Source organism: Ranitomeya variabilis, chromosome 4 (assembly GCF_051348905.1).
Source record: "Ranitomeya variabilis isolate aRanVar5 chromosome 4, aRanVar5.hap1, whole genome shotgun sequence".
NCBI classification, from domain to species: domain Eukaryota; kingdom Metazoa; phylum Chordata; class Amphibia; order Anura; family Dendrobatidae; genus Ranitomeya; species Ranitomeya variabilis.
In genome coordinates, this window is record NC_135235.1 from 658,643,308 (window position 1) to 658,663,563 (window position 20,256).

Here is a 20,256-nt window from a genome sequence, read left to right on the forward strand (position 1 = left end):
ATATATATATATATATATATATATATATATATATATATATATATATATTTGCCTAGAATACTACTTCCTGCAATTTGTGCCAACTTCCGTGGCTTTGTCCGGAGCTAATGTTCGGAGCTAATGTCCGGAGCTAATGTCCGGAGCTAATGTCCGGAGATTAATTGCCTAGAATACTACTTCCTGCAATTTGTGCCAACTTCCGTGGCTTTGTCCGGAGCTAATGTCCGGAGGTAATGTCCGAAGCTAATGTCCGGAGCTAATGTCCGGAGCTAATGTCCGGAGATAAGTGACGTCACCAGTGTCCTACACCCAGGCAGAGCACAGGGGCCCCAGGCAGCATATGGGGCCCCAGGCAGAGCACAGTGGTCCCAGGTAGAGCACAGGGGCCCCAGGCAGCCTATGGGGCCCCAGGCAGAGCACAGGGGCCCCAGGCAGCATATGGGGCCCCAGGCAGAGCACAGGGGCCCCAGGCAGCATATGGGGCCCCAGGCAGAGCACAGTGGCCCCAGGCAGAGCACAGGGGCCCCAGGCAGCATATGGGGCCCCAGGCAGAGCACAGTGGTCCCAGGCAGAGCACAGGGGCCCCAGGCAGCCTATGGGGCCCCAGGCAGAGCACAGTGGCCCCAGGCAGAACATGGGGCCCCAGGCAGAGCACAGGGGCCCCAGGCAGCATATGGGGACCCAGGCAGAGCACAGGGGCCCCAGGCAGAGCACAGTGGCCCCAGGCAGAGCACAGGGGCCCCAGGCAGAGCACAGGGGCCCCAGGCAGAACATGGGGCCCCAGGCAGAGCACAGGGGCCCCAGGCAGAGCACAGGGGCCCCAGGCAGCATATGGGGCCCCAGGCAGAGAACAGGGGCCCCAGGCAGCATATGGGGCCCCAGGCAGAGCACAGTGGCCCCAGGCAGAGCACAGGGGCCCCAGGCAGCATATGGGGCCCCAGGCAGAGCACAGTGGTCCCAGGCAGAGCACAGGGGCCCCAGGCAGCCTATGGGGCCCCAGGCAGAGCACAGTGGCCCCAGGCAGAACATGGGGCCCCAGGCAGAGCACAGGGGCCCCAGGCAGCATATGGGGACCCAGGCAGAGCACAGGGGCCCCAGGCAGAGCACAGTGGCCCCAGGCAGAGCACAGGGGCCCCAGGCAGAGCACAGGGGCCCCAGGCAGAGCACAGGGGCCCCAGGCAGAACATGGGGCCCCAGGCAGAGCACAGGGGCCCCAGGCAGAGCACAGGGGCCCCAGGCAGCATATGGGGCCCCAGGCAGAGCACAGGGGCCCCAGGCAGCATATGGGGCCCCAGGCAGAGCACAGGGGCCCCAGGCAGCATATGGGACCCCAGGCAGAGCACAGTGGTCCCAGGTAGAGCACAGGGGCCCCAGGCAGCCTATGGGGCCCCAGGCAGAGCACAGGGGCCCCAGGCAGCATATGGGGCCCCAGGCAGAGCACAGGGGCCCCAGGCAGCATATGGGGCCCCAGGCAGAGCACAGTGGCCCCAGGCAGAGCACAGGGGCCCCAGGCAGCATATGGGGCCCCAGGCAGAGCACAGTGGTCCCAGGCAGAGCACAGGGGCCCCAGGCAGCCTATGGGGCCCCAGGCAGAGCACAGTGGCCCCAGGCAGAACATGGGGCCCCAGGCAGAGCACAGGGGCCCCAGGCAGAGCACAGGGGCCCCAGGCAGCATATGGGGACCCAGGCAGAGCACAGGGGCCCCAGGCAGCATATGGGGCCCCAGGCAGAGCACAGTGGCCCCAGGCAGAGCACAGGGGCCCCAGGCAGAACATGGGGCCCCAGGCAGAGCACAGGGGCCCCAGGCAGAGCACAGGGGCCCCAGGCAGCATATGGGGCCCCAGGCAGAGCACAGGGGCCCCAGGCAGCATATGGGGCCCCAGGCAGAGCACAGTGGCCCCAGGCAGAGCACAGGGGCCCCAGGCAGCATATGGGGCCCCAGGCAGAGCACAGTGGTCCCAGGCAGAGCACAGGGGCCCCAGGCAGCTTATGGGGCCCCAGGCAGAGTACAGTGGCCCCAGGCAGAACATGGGGCCCCAGGCAGAGCACAGGGGCCCCAGGCAGAGCACAGGGGCCCCAGGCAGCATATGGGGCCCCAGGCAGAGCACAGGGGCCCCAGGCAGCATATGGGGCCCCAGGCAGAGCACAGTGGCCCCAGGCAGAGCACAGGGGCCCCAGGCAGAACATGGGGCCCCAGGCAGAGCACAGGGGCCTCAGGCAGAGCACAGGGGCCCCAGGCAGCATATGGGGCCCCAGGCAGAGCACAGGGGCCCCAGGCAGAGCACAGGGGCCCCAGGCAGCATATGGGGCCCCAGGCAGCATATGGGGCCCCAGGCAGAGCACAGGGGCCCCAGGCAGAGCACAGTGGCCCCAGGCAGAGCACAGGGGCCCCAGGCAGAACATGGGGCCCCAGGCAGAGCACAGGGGCCCCAGGCAGCATATGGGGCCCCAGGCAGAGCACAGGGGCCCCAGGCAGCATATGGGGCCCCAGGCAGAGCACAGTGACCCCAGGCAGAGCACAGGGGCCCCAGGCAGCATATGGGGCCCCAGGCAGAGCACAGTGGTCCCAGGCAGAGCACAGGGGCCCCATGCAGCCTATGGGGCCCCAGGCAGAGCACAGTGGCCCCAGGCAGAACATGGGGCCCCAGGCAGAGCACAGGGGCCCCAGGCAGCATATGGGGCCCCAGGCAGAGCACAGTGGTCCCAGGTAGAGCACAGGGGCCCCAGGCAGCCTATGGGGCCCCAGGCAGAGCACAGGGGCCCCAGGCAGCATATGGGGCCCCAGGCAGAGCACAGGGGCCCCAGGCAGCATATGGGGCCCCAGGCAGAGCACAGTGGCCCCAGGCAGCATATGGGGCCCCAGGCAGAGCACAGTGGCCCCAAGCAGAGCACAGGGGCCCCAGGCAGAACATGGGGCCCCAGGCAGAGCACAGGGGCCCCAGGCAGCATATGGGGCCCCAGGCAGAGCACAGGGGCCCCAGGCAGCATATGGGGCCCCAGGCAGAGCACAGCGATATTTTGGACCACTGTGCGGTGTTTCAGACCCCCTGTGTGATGTCTGGGGCCCTGTTCTTAAGTATATTAAAGATTAAAGTAACGTATATTAAAGTATATTATAGATCAAATTTGACACGTTTATGAGCACCATTGAGTGATATACTGAAGAATGACATAATTTTTCAACATTTTATGGTTTCAAACTGTAAACACTCAGAGTTTTTTTTACTTCAACCAGAAAACCTTAACGGTTCATAAAAAACTTGACTGTTCAGGATATGACAAAAGTCATAGTATTCTGAATCTTTAACATAAAGATACCTTTACATGGGGTGATTATTGTTTCCAGAGAGGCTTTCGGCCGATAATCGTACACATGGCTGGTGACAGGACAATACAATATAAACGTTCAAAGGTAAACACTGATAACATTAAAATCTAATATATAGTTGCCTAGAATACTACTTCCGGCAATTTGTGCCAACTTCCGTGGCTTTGTCCGGAGATAATGTCCGGAGATAAGTGACGTCACCAGCGTCCTACACCCGCTCAGGGTGGACAAAGATATATGCCTTCGTGGTGCGCGGCACTTTTCTGATTGGTTGCCGCCTGCCGCGAGCGACCAATCAGAAATGTGCCGTACTGTGACACACTCCGCCCGCCATTTTGGTGTGATTTTTGAATTTTTACCTCACACAAGTTTCTACTGCGTGGAGGCGGTCCCAGTGACGTCGCTCTTCAAGCTCCTGCCGAATTTCGTCAAAAAAATGATAATACCATTTACCAAAACTATATATATTTAGTTGTGAAGTGGTTCAGTGACATTTTCACACCAATTTTTAACTTTTGTTTGGTGTTTTCTCCATATACTGCCTATTATTCACTGACTGTTATACTGAGAGACTGCCGTTTATTAACCTCTTCTTTGCCACACTGGGTATATTGCTCTATTATTTGCCACATAAGGACATTGTCCATTATTGCCCAGCAATTTCTCTGCAATATAAACTGCCTATTTATTAATATCTGTATTCCTGCAAAGAACTATTGCCTATTATTAACTGGCTATTTTCCTACTACCTGACACTGCCTCTTATTAACCTGTTGTTTGCCACCACCACGCTTAAAGCTGTTTAGCTTAGCCAACATGAGCTCTAATAGTAAGGATACTAATGACACAGAGTCCAAAGCTGCTGATGGCGCATGTAAGATCAGGTGTGATATAAAGTATGGTAATGATGCAGAGCGAAAAGCCGCCGATGCCGCACGTAAGCGCAAACAGCGTGTTAACAAGACTACAGAGGATAGATGCAAGCGCCTGGATACTGTTAAGTATACTAATGACACAGAGTGTAAAGCTGCTGATGGCGCACGTAAGATCAGGTCTGATAATAAGTATACCAATGACGCACAGCGAAAAGACACCGATGCTGCACGTAAGCGCAATCAGCGTGCTAACAAGAGTACAGAGGATAGATGCAAGCGCCTGGACACTGTTAAGTATACTAATGACACAGAGCCCAAAGCTGCTGATGGCGCACGTAACATCAGGTCTGATAATAAGTATACCAATGACGCAGAGCGAAAAGCCGCCGATGCCGCACGTAAGCGCAAACAGCGTGCTAACGAGACTACAGAGGACAGACAGAAGCGCCTGGACACTGTTAATGCTGCTTGCAATAAACGCATTACTAATGAGTCTTTTGAGGACAAAACTAATCGATTAAGTAATAAAGCTGCTGCTGCACGCTCTCAACGTTGCAAACATAATATTTCCACGTCCTCAGTCATAGATTCTGCCCACAATACAGCTTCTTTGTCTCCATTCATAGAATGTGTGCAGCCTGAAGCTCCTTTAACCGTTGGTAAATCTGCACGTAAGCGCAAACACTGTCCTACTTACACTCCAAATGATAAACGCCGTCGCCTGTACACCGTTAAGTCTGCTTATAAGACATGCTTCACACCTGACTCTTCTAAGGCAACAAACAAACCATTACCAAATGCAGCTGGTGCACGCCGTGAACGGCGCAAAAAAACCGCTTGCACCTCCATATTAATAAACCCTGACCACGATACACCTTCCAAATCCTCAGTGATTGAATCTGTGGACAGTGAAGATCCTCTACCAGGTCCACGCTTTATATATGTTGGCTTAAAGAAACATTCCAATGCTCCGTTACCACAACCTGTACCTCAACATCCTACAGGTTTTACTAATGATGACAGTACCATAGTAGAACACTCCTGTGGTCCTATGAACTATTTATGTGAACATTGTCAAGCATTACATTTTAATGCTGAGATACCAGCAGATAAAAATTTTACTCTGTGTTGTCACAAGAGTAAAGTGCATATACCTATACCCCAATATCCCGAGGTCTTTAAACGATTGCTGACAGGGGAGAGTGAGTTCAGTAAGAATCTCATGGAAAATATTCGTAGTATTAACAGCTCATTTGCTTTCGCCTCCATGGGTGCCAATATATCCCCTCCACCTGGACATGGCCCTTACTGTTTCCGTATACATGGACAAATATATCATCGTACTGGAACCCTACATCCCAGTGATGATCAAGTTCCAGCTTATGCCCAACTGTATATTTTGGATACCGCTACCGCGAATGAACAACGTTTAAACTGTGAACAAAATCAAAAATGTCATCCCACTTTGATGAGTATAATTGCTCTTCAGTTAGACAATGTGAATCCCTTTGTTGCTGCCTACAAAATGTTACGAGATGTGGAACATGAAGAACATCTTAAAGCTGAAGCTAATGGCACTCTCATGCCAAATATCATCATGGCCCTTAAACAAGATCGGAATCAAGACCCTCGCCGATATAATAATCCAACTGTCAATGAAGTTGCTGTCGTATTTGAAAATGACAATGGAGAGCCACCATTTAATCGTGATATTTTAATACATTTACAACCGGACCCCAAAAATCCTTTGGCGCCAAGAACACAACAGGTCAGCATTCTACACAGTAATTTAGATGCTTTACTCTATCCTTTATTTTTCCCTTACGGAGACCAGGGCTGGCATGATGGCCTCAAGCAACAAGGGCAAAGTCCACGCAGAGTTACACAACTGCAATATTACTGCTATGTGCGGTCTGTCCGTAATCAGTTTAATCCACTTCTGAATGGTGGCAAACTCACTCAGCAGTACTTAGTGGATGCTTATGTAAAAATCGAGGCAAATCGCCTAAATTATATCCGTCAACACCAAAAGGATTTGAAAGTAGAGGATTATTGTGTACTCCAGGAACATCTCCAGAAAAAATCCATTGAGAAGGGCATCACCATTGGAAAAACGGTCATTTTACCATCTTCGTTTGAAGGCAGTCCCAGGAATATGCAGCAGCGGTACCAGGATGCCATGGCTATTGTGACTAAATATGGTCGTCCTGATCTATTCATCACCATGACCTGTAATCCGAAATGGAATGAGATTACTGAGAATTTGGAACCTTGGCAGCGTGTGGAACATAGACCTGATTTGGTGGCACGTGTTTTCAAAATAAAACTGGAAGCACTCTTAAAAGACATTAATAACGGATTATTTGGGAAAGTTTGCGCTATGGTTCATGTAATTGAATTTCAAAAACGTGGCCTTCCACACGCTCACATTTTGATTATTCTGGACAGCAACTCCAAATTAAGGACTGAGGAGGACATAGACAATACAGTGTGGGCTGAAATTCCCAATCCTACCCACTACCCTCAGCTCCATAAAATTGTTCTCCAACATATGATTCATGGTCCGTGTGGAGAACACAACCCAAATTCTCCCTGTATGGATCTGGGGAAGTGTACAAAAGGTTTCCCTAAAGATTTGCAACCAAGAACCATCATAGCTAAGGACGCCTATCCTACTTATCGCAGACACTTTGGCCCATCTTTTCAACACCATTCTAACATGATTGACAATTCGTGGGTGGTTCCATATAATCCGTTCCTGCTATTAAAATACAAGTGCCATATAAATGTCGAAGTTTGTGGTTCCATTCAGGCTGTGAAATATTTATTTAAATACGTCTACAAAGGACATGATAAAGCCAATCTTGAAATCTGCCAGACTAACATCCAACATGATGAAACACACCAATTCATGGATTCAAGATATGTCAGTGCACCAGAGGCAGCTTGGCGAATATTCTCATATCCAATGCATAAACAATCTCATAGCATCATTCGCCTTGCTGTACATCTACCGCATTCTCAGCCACTCTATTTTCATGAGGATGACTCTATTGGAAACATCAAACAAAAGCTCCATCAAAATTCTACACTTATGGCCTACTTCAAGCTTAATCAGAACGACCATCATGCTCATATTTATTTATACCGTGAAATTCCCGAAAACTATGTTTGGAAAGAAGGTTCTTGGGAAGTTAGAAAGCGAGCAGGTGGTTCTGTGATTGGACGAATGTATACTGTCAGTGTGAAAGACCAAGAACGCTACTATTTAAGATTGTTATTGTTACATGTCAAAGGTGCAACCAGTTTTGACAGCATAAAAACTGTACACGGAGTCACACATGAAACCTTCAAAGATGCGGCATTAGCTCTTGGCTTACTATTTGATGATAGTCTGTGGAGAAATACATTACTTGATGCCAGTATTCTCAACATGCCAGCACAGCTACGTGACATGTTTGCCTACATTTGTATTTTTGGTCCTCCAGCTAAACCTCGGGACTTATGGGATGAATTTAAGGAACACTTTGTAGAAGACTACTGCTATGCATACCACTCCGACACTCTGGAGTGTGTCAATTGTGAAGGCTATGCTATGACAGATGTCCAACATGTTCTTAAAGCTCATGGCAAAACTTATACTGATTTTAATTTGCCACGTCCAGTCAAGAAACAACACCTCCTCCCACAGTATGATAAAGATTATGAGTTATCAGCAGCTGCTGAAATGAAAGCTACTCTAAATGAGGACCAACTTTTTGCTTTTGATGCTATCACTCAAGCTTTAGAAGACACTAATTCTACAGCAAAGTGTTTTTTCCTTGATGGTCCTGGTGGCAGCGGAAAAACGTACCTATATCATCTACTCCTACATCAGCTAAGAGGACAAGGAGACATTGTGTCACCTTCTGCCACTACTGGAATTGCCGCCAACTTGCTACAAGGTGGACGAACCATTCATTCTCTTTATGGGATTCCAATTCCTGTGAATGAAACATCTGTTTCCAGGATTAAGAATGATACCGATGCAGCAAAAGATTTGCACAGCACTAAACTTTTTATTATTGATGAGTGCACAATGCTATCCAAATATGCATTGCATGTCATTGATAGAGTTTTACGTGATGTCATGACAACAAATGTAGCTCACAAAGAAAAAACACCGTTTGGAGGTAAAGTGATTGTTTTTGGAGGCGACTTTAGACAATGTCTTCCTGTCATCCCTCATGGGACAAGAACTGATGTTGTAGAGAGCTGTATAAAATATTCACAACACTGGCAACATTTTACTCGCCTGCCACTTATTAACAACATGCGCTCCATTGATCCTCACTACAGCAGTTGGTTGCTTCAACTGGGAAATGGTGAACTATCTAATGAACATAACCTTGGAGATGATGTAATTGAAATTCCTCCAGACATGGTATGCACTGGCTCTTTGTATTGATGTGTATGACACCGAAAGCATAAATAAAATTGCATGAGATGCAGCTGTATGTCCAAAAAATGAGGACGTTGAGAAAGTCAATTCCCAAGTCATGGATTTATTTATAGGTGACTATACTGAATATATAAGTGATGATTCCATCGATCCTGATGAAGCTGATGACCTCGATCAATACCCACTTGAGTTTTTGAATTCACTAACACCAACTGGAATGCATTCACATTGGCTGAAACTTAAAATTGGCACCATTGTCATGTTATTACGTAATCTGAACACGAACAAAGGTCTCTGCAATGGTATGTGGCTCATTGTCACTGCCTTACATGCCAATATCATACTGGCTAAAGTAATTAGTGGGTCAGCAGCAGGAAATGTGGTATTCATTCCACGAATTGATTTGTGTCCATCAGAGACTGGATTACCTTTTAAATTAAGACGGAGACAATTTCCCATCAAGCCCGCATTTGCAATGACCATAAATAAATCTCAAGGCCAGACCCTCCATCGAGTTGGCATTTATCTACCAGAACCTGCTTTTGCCCATGGTCAATTGTATGTTGCTTTTTCCAGGGTGAAGCAATGTTGCAATGTGAGGGTTAAAGTGGTTAATACACCACTTCAAGGACAATTATTGGCTGATAATATTACGTGTGAAGACTTTAGTACTATCTACAAAAATATTTTAGTTTAAAGTTACTTTTCTTTTTTTTCATTATTCAGTTTTTCTAATAACATAGACAGCAATAGGCAAATTCTATGTATAGAGATAAGGAAAAAAAACAAAAACAAAAAAAAATTAGTGTAGCCATAGACATATAGATTTTAAGTACTTATGTAGGAAATACGTATATAACATACGTACTCATTAGCATATAGGGTTAATAACTCTATATCATATCTACATAAATTTAGAAATATGATATATCAATACATATTTTTATAGGTATGTAGAGATCAGATTGAAGAATCCATTTTGTCTTCCTCTACTCAGAGACGTATATGAAGAAACTTGAGCAAGGTAGACATTTCCTTTTATGGACGCATTCCTTTGCCATATTGTAACCTGCATTCCAGAAGTGAACGTTACCAGTAGAATAGATACTCTTTGTTAGAGGATATGAGTGCTTGTACGCATGTCTGTAAATGCTTATCTCTTTGCCATATAAAGGAGGAGGGAGCGTCCAGTGAGTCAGAGGCGAGCTCCTGGGCGATCCCTGCATATGAATACACATCTCTTGTGCTGTGTGTTATTACTTGGATCTCTCTCTACATCAGAAAGCCAGGGACGGATGAGGACTCAACAATTCTTGGCCGCCCGAACAGGGACCCGAGGCGAGAGTATTTACTCAAGATTTACCTGCGGATACGGACAACGGAGATCTGGGATAATGGACGGCAAATAAAAAAAAAAACCTGGCCAGGTAAGAGACATTATTAGTTCTCTTTTATCTGCCCTGTATTATCCGAAAGATCTCTATGAGCCGTGTCATGCTGGGTTAGTCTAGTAGTGAGTAGATACCTATAGAACTCGGGTTACCATATTGTATAGATTTATGAGTCTAGTCCCTGGCAGTGTGTGAACAGTGTGTGAACAGTGTGTGAACAGTGTGTGAACAGTGTGAAGGTTGTGACATGTTGTGAAAGAAGAATAGAAGTACGTAGAACAATAAGCCACGATTGTTAGAACAAGGTTATTGGTGAAGTCAGCCTAACTGGGTTATGAGGTAGCGTCCTTCTGGGAGACCTCCGCCCATGCTTGACTCTCCTATAGAACTTGTTTCTACATTCCCTGGATAAGGTGTGATAGAATGAGCCCAGGACGCGGTTTTCATGAGCCTGGGACAAGTATGCTAACTGACACAGAAAGTTTTGTGATCTGTATGGTGTTGCTGGGTTTGTGTGCATAATAGCACTTAAGTACGTCCTGCATATTAGAAGAAACGGAGCAGACGAGCCCTTCAATATTTTAGCTCCCTAGGAGAGAAGGCAACGAGACGCCACCAACAGAGGAAGTGGTTGTCCAAACGTCACCTGGGGTAGAAATAGCAAATATTGAAAGGATATTTTAGCTCCCTAGGAGAGAAGGCAACGAGACATCACCACAGTGATTGTCCAAACGTCACCTGGGGTAGAAATAGCTAAAATGAGAAATAAACAGACCAAAACTGTCTTAGGACAAGTGGAAGCAGCAGATATCATACAGGAAAGATGTGGAAAGGCAGTCAGAAGTCAGATTAGAAGAGTGAGAGGAAAATTGGGAATTTCAGAAGCACTTATGTTCAGTACAGAATGGGAAAGACTGAGTAAAGAACGAGGTGGAATTATTAAAGACAATGGGTGGGAAGAAATCATACACTGTATGATAGAGGTCTCAAAAACAGCTAAAGAGGAGAATTGGAAGTATGATCCAGACACTTCCAAATGGATCATGGGAAAGGGAAAAAGTTGTAATATAATCCCACCACCTTACCTAGATCCAAAAGCCCAATCATTTGTACCATCTGGAAGAACAGAAGGAGGAAAACAGAGGGAAAGGGGATCTACGGGTGTGATTATGCAGAAATTTGGGCAAAGTATTGAAGAATATAGTCAAGAACTAGAAAATAGCTTTAGGGATGAAGGATTGGATTTGACTGATGCTTCAGTAAGGAGACTTTTTACAAAACAATTAATAGAGGGGCTAGATCCGAAAATCAGAGAAAAATTTAAATCCTCTACTCCAGATTGGAGAACAATTGAACAACCAAATATTGTGAAACAGCGATGTTTAGGAATAGCCATGGATATGAGAGAGAATCGTAAGCCTGTTAGAATAGCACAAGCTAATACAGGAGGAAGAGTGAGACACAATTTTCCTTGCCACTACTGTAAAAAGCCAGGTCATTTCCAAAGAGAGTGCAGGAAGAAGTTGGCAGATATAAAGTCAGGCAAATTTGTTCCCAGAAATAACCCTCTCCAAACGGCCAATCAGCAGAAATCTACTATCGTAGATGGTCCCATACCAGATTCAGATTGACTCGATGTGTTACAAACTTCCCTACCAGCTAGAATGTGGGGGGGAGAGAGATTCCATTTTTGATAGATACAGGTGCAACTTCCTCAATTTTGAATCAAGATTTTCTTCCGAATCCGGAAGACATTTCACAACAAACAACTTTTGCTGAGGGTTATGATGGGGTAATTCGAACACTGCCATATACTGTGCCCCTAGAGGTCTCATTAGGACCTAAATGTTTTGCATCCAGATTTTTGTATGCCAGAGGTGCCCCAACATGTTTGTTAGGAACTGATGTCCTAAAGAAATTAGAAGCTAACATCAATTTTAGGGACGATGGCACAGTTATGTTGACTATCCCTGATGATGTAGAATCATTAGAACAATATGTCAGAATTCAGGCTTTTGAGGATTATACTGAAGAAAAAGTACACCACAGATCTAGATCTCTCAATGGTCCCAGAAACACTGTGGGCACAGGGTGACACTGATGTGGGATTATTACATATCTCTCCTGTAAAATTATCTGTGCAACCAGGAGCTGTTCTCCCACAGCTCAGACAATACCCTGTGAGTGCCCAGCAGGAACTAGCGATTACAAAACAGATAGAGGGATATAGAGAGAAAGGAGTTTTGGTAGAGATACAATCACCTGCTAACACTCCTCTGTATCCAGTCAAGAAGAGAACTCTTGATAAGAGTTCTATGCCCAAATATCGTATGGTACATGATCTAAGAGAAATAAACAAAGTTCTAGATCCAATCACCCCAGTTGTACCCAATCCTCATACGTTACTATCACAGATACCAGCCAGTTCTCAAGTGTTTACTGTAATAGATCTTTCAAATGCATTTTTCTCGGTTCCTTTACACCAAGATAGTTGGCATTTGTTTGCATTTACATTTAAGGGCAAACAGTTGGCGTGGACACGCCTTCCACAGGGAATGATACACTCCCCTACTCTTTATTCAAATGCCCTACAAACAGTTCTTCAAAGGTTTGGACCTGAAACACAGGTAGTAATTTTGCAGTATGTGGATGACATACTACTTTGCTGCCCAGATCTAAAAACCGCAGAAAGGTCTACTGTGAGTTTACTATGTTTTCTAGGAAAAGAAGGGTGTAAAGTGAATAGACAAAAGCTACAAGTTTGTCAGACCAAAGTGGTCTTTCTAGGTCATTGCATTTCTCAAGGTAAAAAGCATCTTACACCTCAAAGAACTGAAGCAATAAGACAGATGAATGAGCCTAGAAATCATAAACAGCTACGAGCATTTTTAGGAATAGTGTCTCATTGTAGACAATGGATTATACATGCCAGTCAACTAATGCAATCACTATATGACTGTGTAAAAAGTGAACCTTATTTGTTGACAAAAGAAGGTCAGATTTCGTTCCAACAATTAAAAGATGCCCTTGTTTCAGCTCCAGCGTTAGGGCTACCAGACTACACCAAACCATTTCAGCTTATGGCTGCAGAAGTTGATTCCCATGCTACAGGAGTTCTTACCCAGAAGCATGCAGGGAAACAAAGACCAATTGCATATCTTTCAGCAAGGTTAGATCCAGTAGCCAGGGCAGCGCCAACCTGTGTACGTGTGGTTGTTGCTGTCTCGCTATTGTTGGACAAAGCATCAGAAATTGTCCTAGAGTATCCACTCACAGTTCAAACTACGCATGATGTTTATGGGATATTAAACCAGGTCCAGCCAAAACACATTTCCATGGCCAGACATTTGCGGCTACAGTGTTCTTTGCTGCTCCCCTCTACTATCACATTTGCAAGGCTTCAGACTCTCAATTTAGCTACACTGCTACCTCTCGAGTCTGAAGGGGGGAATAAGGACACTGATCCACACGCAAATTTTTTCCCTACAGACACACATGATTGTACAGAGCTCATTTTACAAGAAACGGTAGGCTTACCCAATGTATCCGAAACACCACTTCAAAATCCAGATTTAGAGCTGTTTATAGATGGTAGTAGGTTTGCAGATGACACAGGTAACTTCCATACAGGGTATGCAGTTGTGTCAGAATCTGAAACTCTCAAAGCAGAACCTCTTCCACCGAAACAGTCTGCACAAGAAGCAGAACTAACAGCATTGATTGAAGCGCTAAAAATAGCTGAGAATCAGACAGCTAATATATACACTGATTCTAGGTATGCACATGGTATTGTGTTTGACTTTGGAGTAATCTGGAGAGCTAGAGGTTACATGACAGCGTCAGGCCAACCTGTAAAACATGCTTCTCTGATCAAACAGATCTTAGAGGCTGCACAAGAAACAAAAGAAGTAGCAGTAATTAAGGTAGCTGCACATGTGAGACTCGACACTAGGGAATCTAGGGGAAATGATAGGGCTGATAAAGCAGCCAAAGCAGCAGCAGTCAAACCCTTACAGCAGGTTCATACTGTAAACCCCACAGAAAATACTGAAGATAGACTGAGACAAGCACAGGAAGATGCAGGAGAAGAGGAGAGGGACAGGTGGAAAAAGGAAGGGGCAGAAGAACAAGCAGGAATTTGGAAGAAAGATGGACTAATATGTCTACCTAGAGCCTGGTACCCGACTGTAGTTGGTGGACTGCACCACCCTACTCATGTGTCTGCAAATGCAATGACACTACTGGCAAAGCAAGTCTGGTTGGCTCCAGGTTTTGGCAACTACGCAAGAGACTATTGTGCAACATGCGCTATATGCCTGGCACATAATCCTGGACAGACAACAAAGACCCCTATGAAGCACCACGTCCGACCTCTCTATCCGTTTCAGCGATTACAAATAGACTTTATCCAGCTGCCAAAAAGTAATGGGTATGAGTATGTGTTGGTGTGTGTGGACATGTTCTCAGGGTGGCCAGAGGCCTATCCAGTTCGGAAGGCTTCAGCTAAAAACACTGCTGTAAAGCTAGTTGCCGAACTGATACCCCGTTACGGTCTCCCTGAAGTGATCGAGTCAGATAGGGGTACTCATTTCACTGGAGAAATATTTCAAAATGTACTGAAAATGTTGGGTGTTGAAAGTCAGTTACACACTCCGTACCATCCTCAAAGTTCTGGTAAGGTGGAACGCATGAATGGAACTTTAAAATTAAAAATACAGAAAGCCATGGCTGAAACAGGAAAGCCTTGGACAGAATGCCTTCCACTGGCCCTTTACTCAATACGCAATACCCCAAGGGGTAAGACTAAACTGTCTCCATATGAAATTTTGTTTGGCAGGACTGCCAATTTAGGATGTTATTTTCCACAACAACTTGTGTTAAATATTGAGTCATTGACTTCTTATGTGCAAAATCTTCAGAAACAATTAACTAAGGTGCATGCACAAGTTTTTACTTCCCTTCCAGATCCTGACAACACTGAAGGAAGTCACAAGTTGGAACCAGGTGATCAAGTCTATGTAAAAAGACACACCAGAAAGGCTCTTGAACCAAGATTTGACGGACCCTTCCAAGTCCTGTTGACAACACCTACATCAGTCAAGCTCGAAGGAAAGGCATCATGGATACATGCAAGCCATTGCAAAAGAGCAGTATAAAACTCATAACATTGATGTTAATAGTATTAACCTCAACGGAGGCATGGGATAGACTAAATTCTTTAACCCCTTTGAATAATAGATTCGTGCAACATCATAGAAAATTAGTACATGACATTTAAATTAAAGGACGTACAACGACTCAGAGATCAGTATGATAAAGACAATGACCAGAATAAGGATAGCTGGTGGTCTGATACTTTCTCTTTTCTTAACCCAGCCAACTGGTTCAGAGGAATCGGCGGGTGGGTTGCTGGGATAATGCAGAGCATAATACATATAGTTATGATTATTGTAGTCATATACGTACTATTCCAGATTGTGCTCAAGAGTATCTCAGTATGCACAGATAAATTTTGTGTAATAGATGCAAGAGTATAAATTTTCTTCTTTATTCTTATGTTATCCTCTAGTGATTCTAATTAATATTACTGTACTAATCTTTGTTTTTTTTATATTTTAGTATACTTATTGCAAAACAAAGAAAAGGTTGTGAGAGTTAAACGGAAGAATTGATACTAGATTTGATTCTCTTATTAATGATATAAGCGTGTACATGTGTAATACCAAAAATAAAGGCTTTGTCTTTGGCCCTGTGGTAATCTAAAATATGGATATGTTAAAGGGGGATTTGTGATAGATTATAAAAGGAATATGTCAAAGGGGGGAATTGTAGAGATCAGATTGAAGAATCCATTTTGTCTTCCTCTACTCAGAGACGTATATGAAGAAACTTGAGCAAGGTAGACATTTCCTTTTATGGACGCATTCCTTTGCCATATTGTAACCTGCATTCCAGAAGTGAACGTTACCAGTAGAATAGATACTCTTTGTTAGAGGATATGAGTGCTTGTACGCATGTCTGTAAATGCTTATCTCTTTGCCATATAAAGGAGGAGGGAGCGTCCAGTGAGTCAGAGGCGAGCTCCTGGGCGATCCCTGCATATGAATACACATCTCTTGTGCTGTGTGTTATTACTTGGATCTCTCTCTACATCAGAAAGCCAGGGACGGATGAGGACTCAACAGGTAAGTAGAACACACATTAAGTACAAGATGTAAGATGTGTATCATCCAAATGCCTGTATTTGGTGATAGGAACCTGTATTTGAAGCTCCAGCAGTATAGCTGCTGAGAGATTTCATTTTGTTTTTAAAAAGGGTGAGGTTTTTGTGAACAGGTAAGAGACGGGTGGGATGGCTGTTCACACACATCTCTATCTCCAGGTGTGTTCTGTACATAGAAATAGATATATAGATAGGTACATATTTAGATAGATAGGGAAAGAATAGAGATTTTGCTTTCACATCAACATTTTTCTGCTATTTGGAGAATTTATGGTGGAAGGCTATTTCTGCACTTCCTGCCTAAGGGCTGACCCACGCCACTCTTGCTGTAAGTTGCATGCAATGTATACGGAATTTGTACTTCACTTGCGGCAGGTGCGGCACATGTGGTTTCTGCAGTTTTCGCCACAAAATCTCCACTTACCAGTGTTTTTGTTGTGGCTGCATTTAATGCAATTGTCGAAGCCGCGTTTGCCACATTTACTGCAAGTTAACTCCAAGCTTCATCTACATTGCATGGCACTTGCTGAAAGTGTGTTGTAGGTCAGTTCTTTGGTGCCAAGTGTGGAAGTTGTATTGTTTTTAACATTACTTCTGCAAATATCAGAAACATGCAGATGTGAAAGAGGTTTGAGTATTAAGAAATAGGAATCAGTTAGTTAGGACCCATCAGTTCAAAGGCTACCGTGACGTGGTTGATGGGCATGCTTATATTAGCCCATCGGTGTACTATGAACGTTGATTTCTTAAATTTTACACTTCTGTAAAAATAAACACAAAAAATTTGGATACACAAAAAGGCTTTTATTTCTGTTGTACTTATTAGAATTATTTAAAATGAAGGCTTAGCTAAGCCCAAGAGATGATTAAAAACGTTTCATACCAACCCATCAGATGTAAAATTACTGTGAAAATACCTGATGGGCACACAAGTATGCGCCAGTATGGGTACTAAGAGCTTTTCCACATAATAATGAAATATTTTAAAAATGTCATAGAGCATACCAATATACATAGTTATTGATACATATTATTTATTATTTACATTATTGTTCTTAAGCAAAGAACCGTTGTTGTGGCATTTGCCACAACACGCAAAGTTGTTGTCTGATATCTTTCATCACTCCCCTCATAAGCATGTTCATGGATCCTGTGTAACTGTACCTTAAATAACAAGAATTGTCAAGAGCTGGTGAGTGCAGCCATTTTTTGTTCTTTCTTACTATTATTTATTAATTGTATTATTCTTACATTTGAATAAATAAAGTATATATGGATTCTAGACTCCCGATTCTTTAGAATCGGGCTGCCATCTAGTATATATATATTAGCTGAAGAGCCCGGCCTTGCCTGGGTATAGTAAATATCTGTGGTTAGTTATAGCACCTCACTCCTCTTATTTTCCCATCACGCCTCTCATTTTCACCCTCACACCTCATTTTCCCCCTCACTCCTCTCATTCCCCCTTAAAGGGCACCTGTCACCCCGTTTTTTCAGTATGAGATAAAAATACTGTTAACCCCTTCCTGACATCCGACGTACTATCCCGTCGAGGTGGGGTGGGCCCGTATGACCGCCGACGGGATAGTACGTCATAGCCGATCGGCCGCGCTCACGGGGGGAGCGCGGCCGATCGCGGCCGGGTGTCGGCTGCATATCGCAGCTGACATCCGGCACTATGTGCCAGGAGCGGTCACGGACCGCTCCCGGCACATTAACCCCCGGCACACCGCGATCAAACATGATCGCGATGTGCCGGCGGTGCAGGGAAGCATCGCGCAGGGAGGGGGCTCCCTGCGGGCTTCCCTGAGCCCCCCGCAGCAACGCGATGTGATCGCGTTGCTGCGAGGGTCTTACCTCCCTCCCTGCCTGCTCCAGACCCGGATCCAAGATGGCCGCGGATCCGGGTCCTGCAGGGAGGGAGGTGGCTTCACAGACGCCTGCTCAGAGCAGGCACTGTGAAGCAGCCTGTACTTCTCGCAGATCAGTGATCTGTCAGAGTGCTATGCAAACTGGCAGATCACCGATCTGTATTGTCCCCCCCTGGGGCAAAGTAAAAAAGTAAAAAAAAAAATTTCCAAATGTGTAAAAAAAAATAAAAAAAATATTCCAAAATAATGAAAAAAAAAAAAAAATATTATTCCCATAAATACATTTCTTTATCTAAATAAAAAAAACAAAACAATAAAAGTACACATATTTAGTATCGCCGCGTCCGTAACGACCCCACCTATAAAACTGCCCCACTAGTTAACCCCTTCAGTAAACACCGTAAGAAAAAAAAAAAAAAAACGAGGCAAAAAACAACGCTTTATTACCATACCGCCGAACAAAAAGTGGAATAACACGCGATCAAAAAGACTGATATAAATATCCATGGTACCGCTGAAAACGTCATCTTGTCCCGCAAAAAACAAGCCGCCATACAGCATCATCAGCAAAAAAATAAAAAAGTTATAGTCCTGAGAAAAAAGCGATACCAAAATAATTATTTTTTCTATAAAATAGTTTTTATCGTATAAAAGCGCCAAAACATAAAAAAATGATATAAATGAGATATCGCTGTAATCGTACTGACCCGAAGAATAAAACTGCTTTATCAATTTTACCAAACGCGGAACGGTATAAACGCCTCTCCCAAAAGAAATTCAGGAATTGCTGGTTTTTGGTCATTCTGCCTCACAAAAATCGGAATAAAAAGCGATCAAAAACGGTCACGTGTCCGAAAATGTTACCAAAAAAAACGTCAACTCGTCCCGCAAAAAACAAGACCTCACATGACTCTGTGGAGCAAAATGTGGAAAAATTATAGCTCTCAAAATGTGGAGACGCAAAAACTTTTTTGCTATAAAAAGTGTCGCTGGTTTCACACTTGCGTTTTTGTCTGCAGCGTTTTTTCCCTATATTTAAGGCTAAGTTCACACTAGCGTTGTGCGCCGCTGCGTCGGCGACGCAACGCACAACGCACGCAAAAACGCGGCAAAACGCACGCAAAAACGCTGCGTTTTGCGACGCATGCGTCGGTTTTTGCCGAAAATCGGACGCAAGAAAAATGCAACTTGTTGCGTTTTCTTGGTCCGACGCTTGCGGCAAAAAAGACGCATGTGTGGCACAACGCAACAAAAAAAACGCATGCGTCCCCCATGTTAAGTATAGGGGGCGCATGAAGCATGCGTCGCCGCTGCGTCGCCGACGCAAACCCGACGCACATTAGCTTAACGCTAATGTGAACGTAGCCTAACATTGAAAACGCATGCGTTTTTTTGTAGACGTTTGGTCGCGTTTTCAAACGCATGCGGTTTTTTTCTGCATGCGTTAATTTTCAGAAATACAACCTGCAGTATTTTCTTGGTGTTTTTAAGCACATGCGTTTGTTTGCGTTAAAAACGCATGCATTTTTATCGAAAAAAAACAGAAAACACACTGAAAAGCCACCCACCACCATCAAGGTGATAAAGGGATCCAAACCCTAACCCTAACTCTACCCCTAACCTCACCCCTAACCGTTTAATGAACATTTTCTGACAGTCATAGTGCCACGTATTTCAGTGCCACGTATTTCAGGGCCACGTATTTCAGTGCCACGTATTTCAGTGCCACGTATTTCAGTGCCATGTATTTCAGGGCAACGTATCACGTATTTCAGTGCCACGTGTTTCAGTGCCACGTATTTCAGTGCCACGTATCACGTATTTCAGTGCCACATATTTTAGTACCACGTATTTCAGTTGCACGTGTTTCAGTGCCACGTATTTCAGTGCCACGTATTTCAGTGCCACGTATTTCAGTGCCACGTATTTCAGTGCCACGTATCACGTATTTCAGTGCCACGTATCACGTATTTCAGTGCCACGTGTTTCAGTGCCACGTATTTAAGTGCCACGTATCACATATTTCAGTGCCACGTATTTAAGTGCCACGTATTTAAGTGCCACGTATTTAAGTGCCACGTATTTCAGTGCCACGTATTTCAGTGCCACGTATTTAAGTGCCACGTA

At 45.2% G+C, this 20,256-nt stretch overlaps 1 protein-coding gene across 2 annotated transcripts in view; it reads right to left on the minus strand.

The window, feature by feature from the left end:
- LOC143767502 (uncharacterized) overlaps positions 1–20,256 on the minus strand; it is a 72,973-nt gene that overhangs the window by 39,038 nt on the left and 13,679 nt on the right. The window lies entirely within an intron of this gene.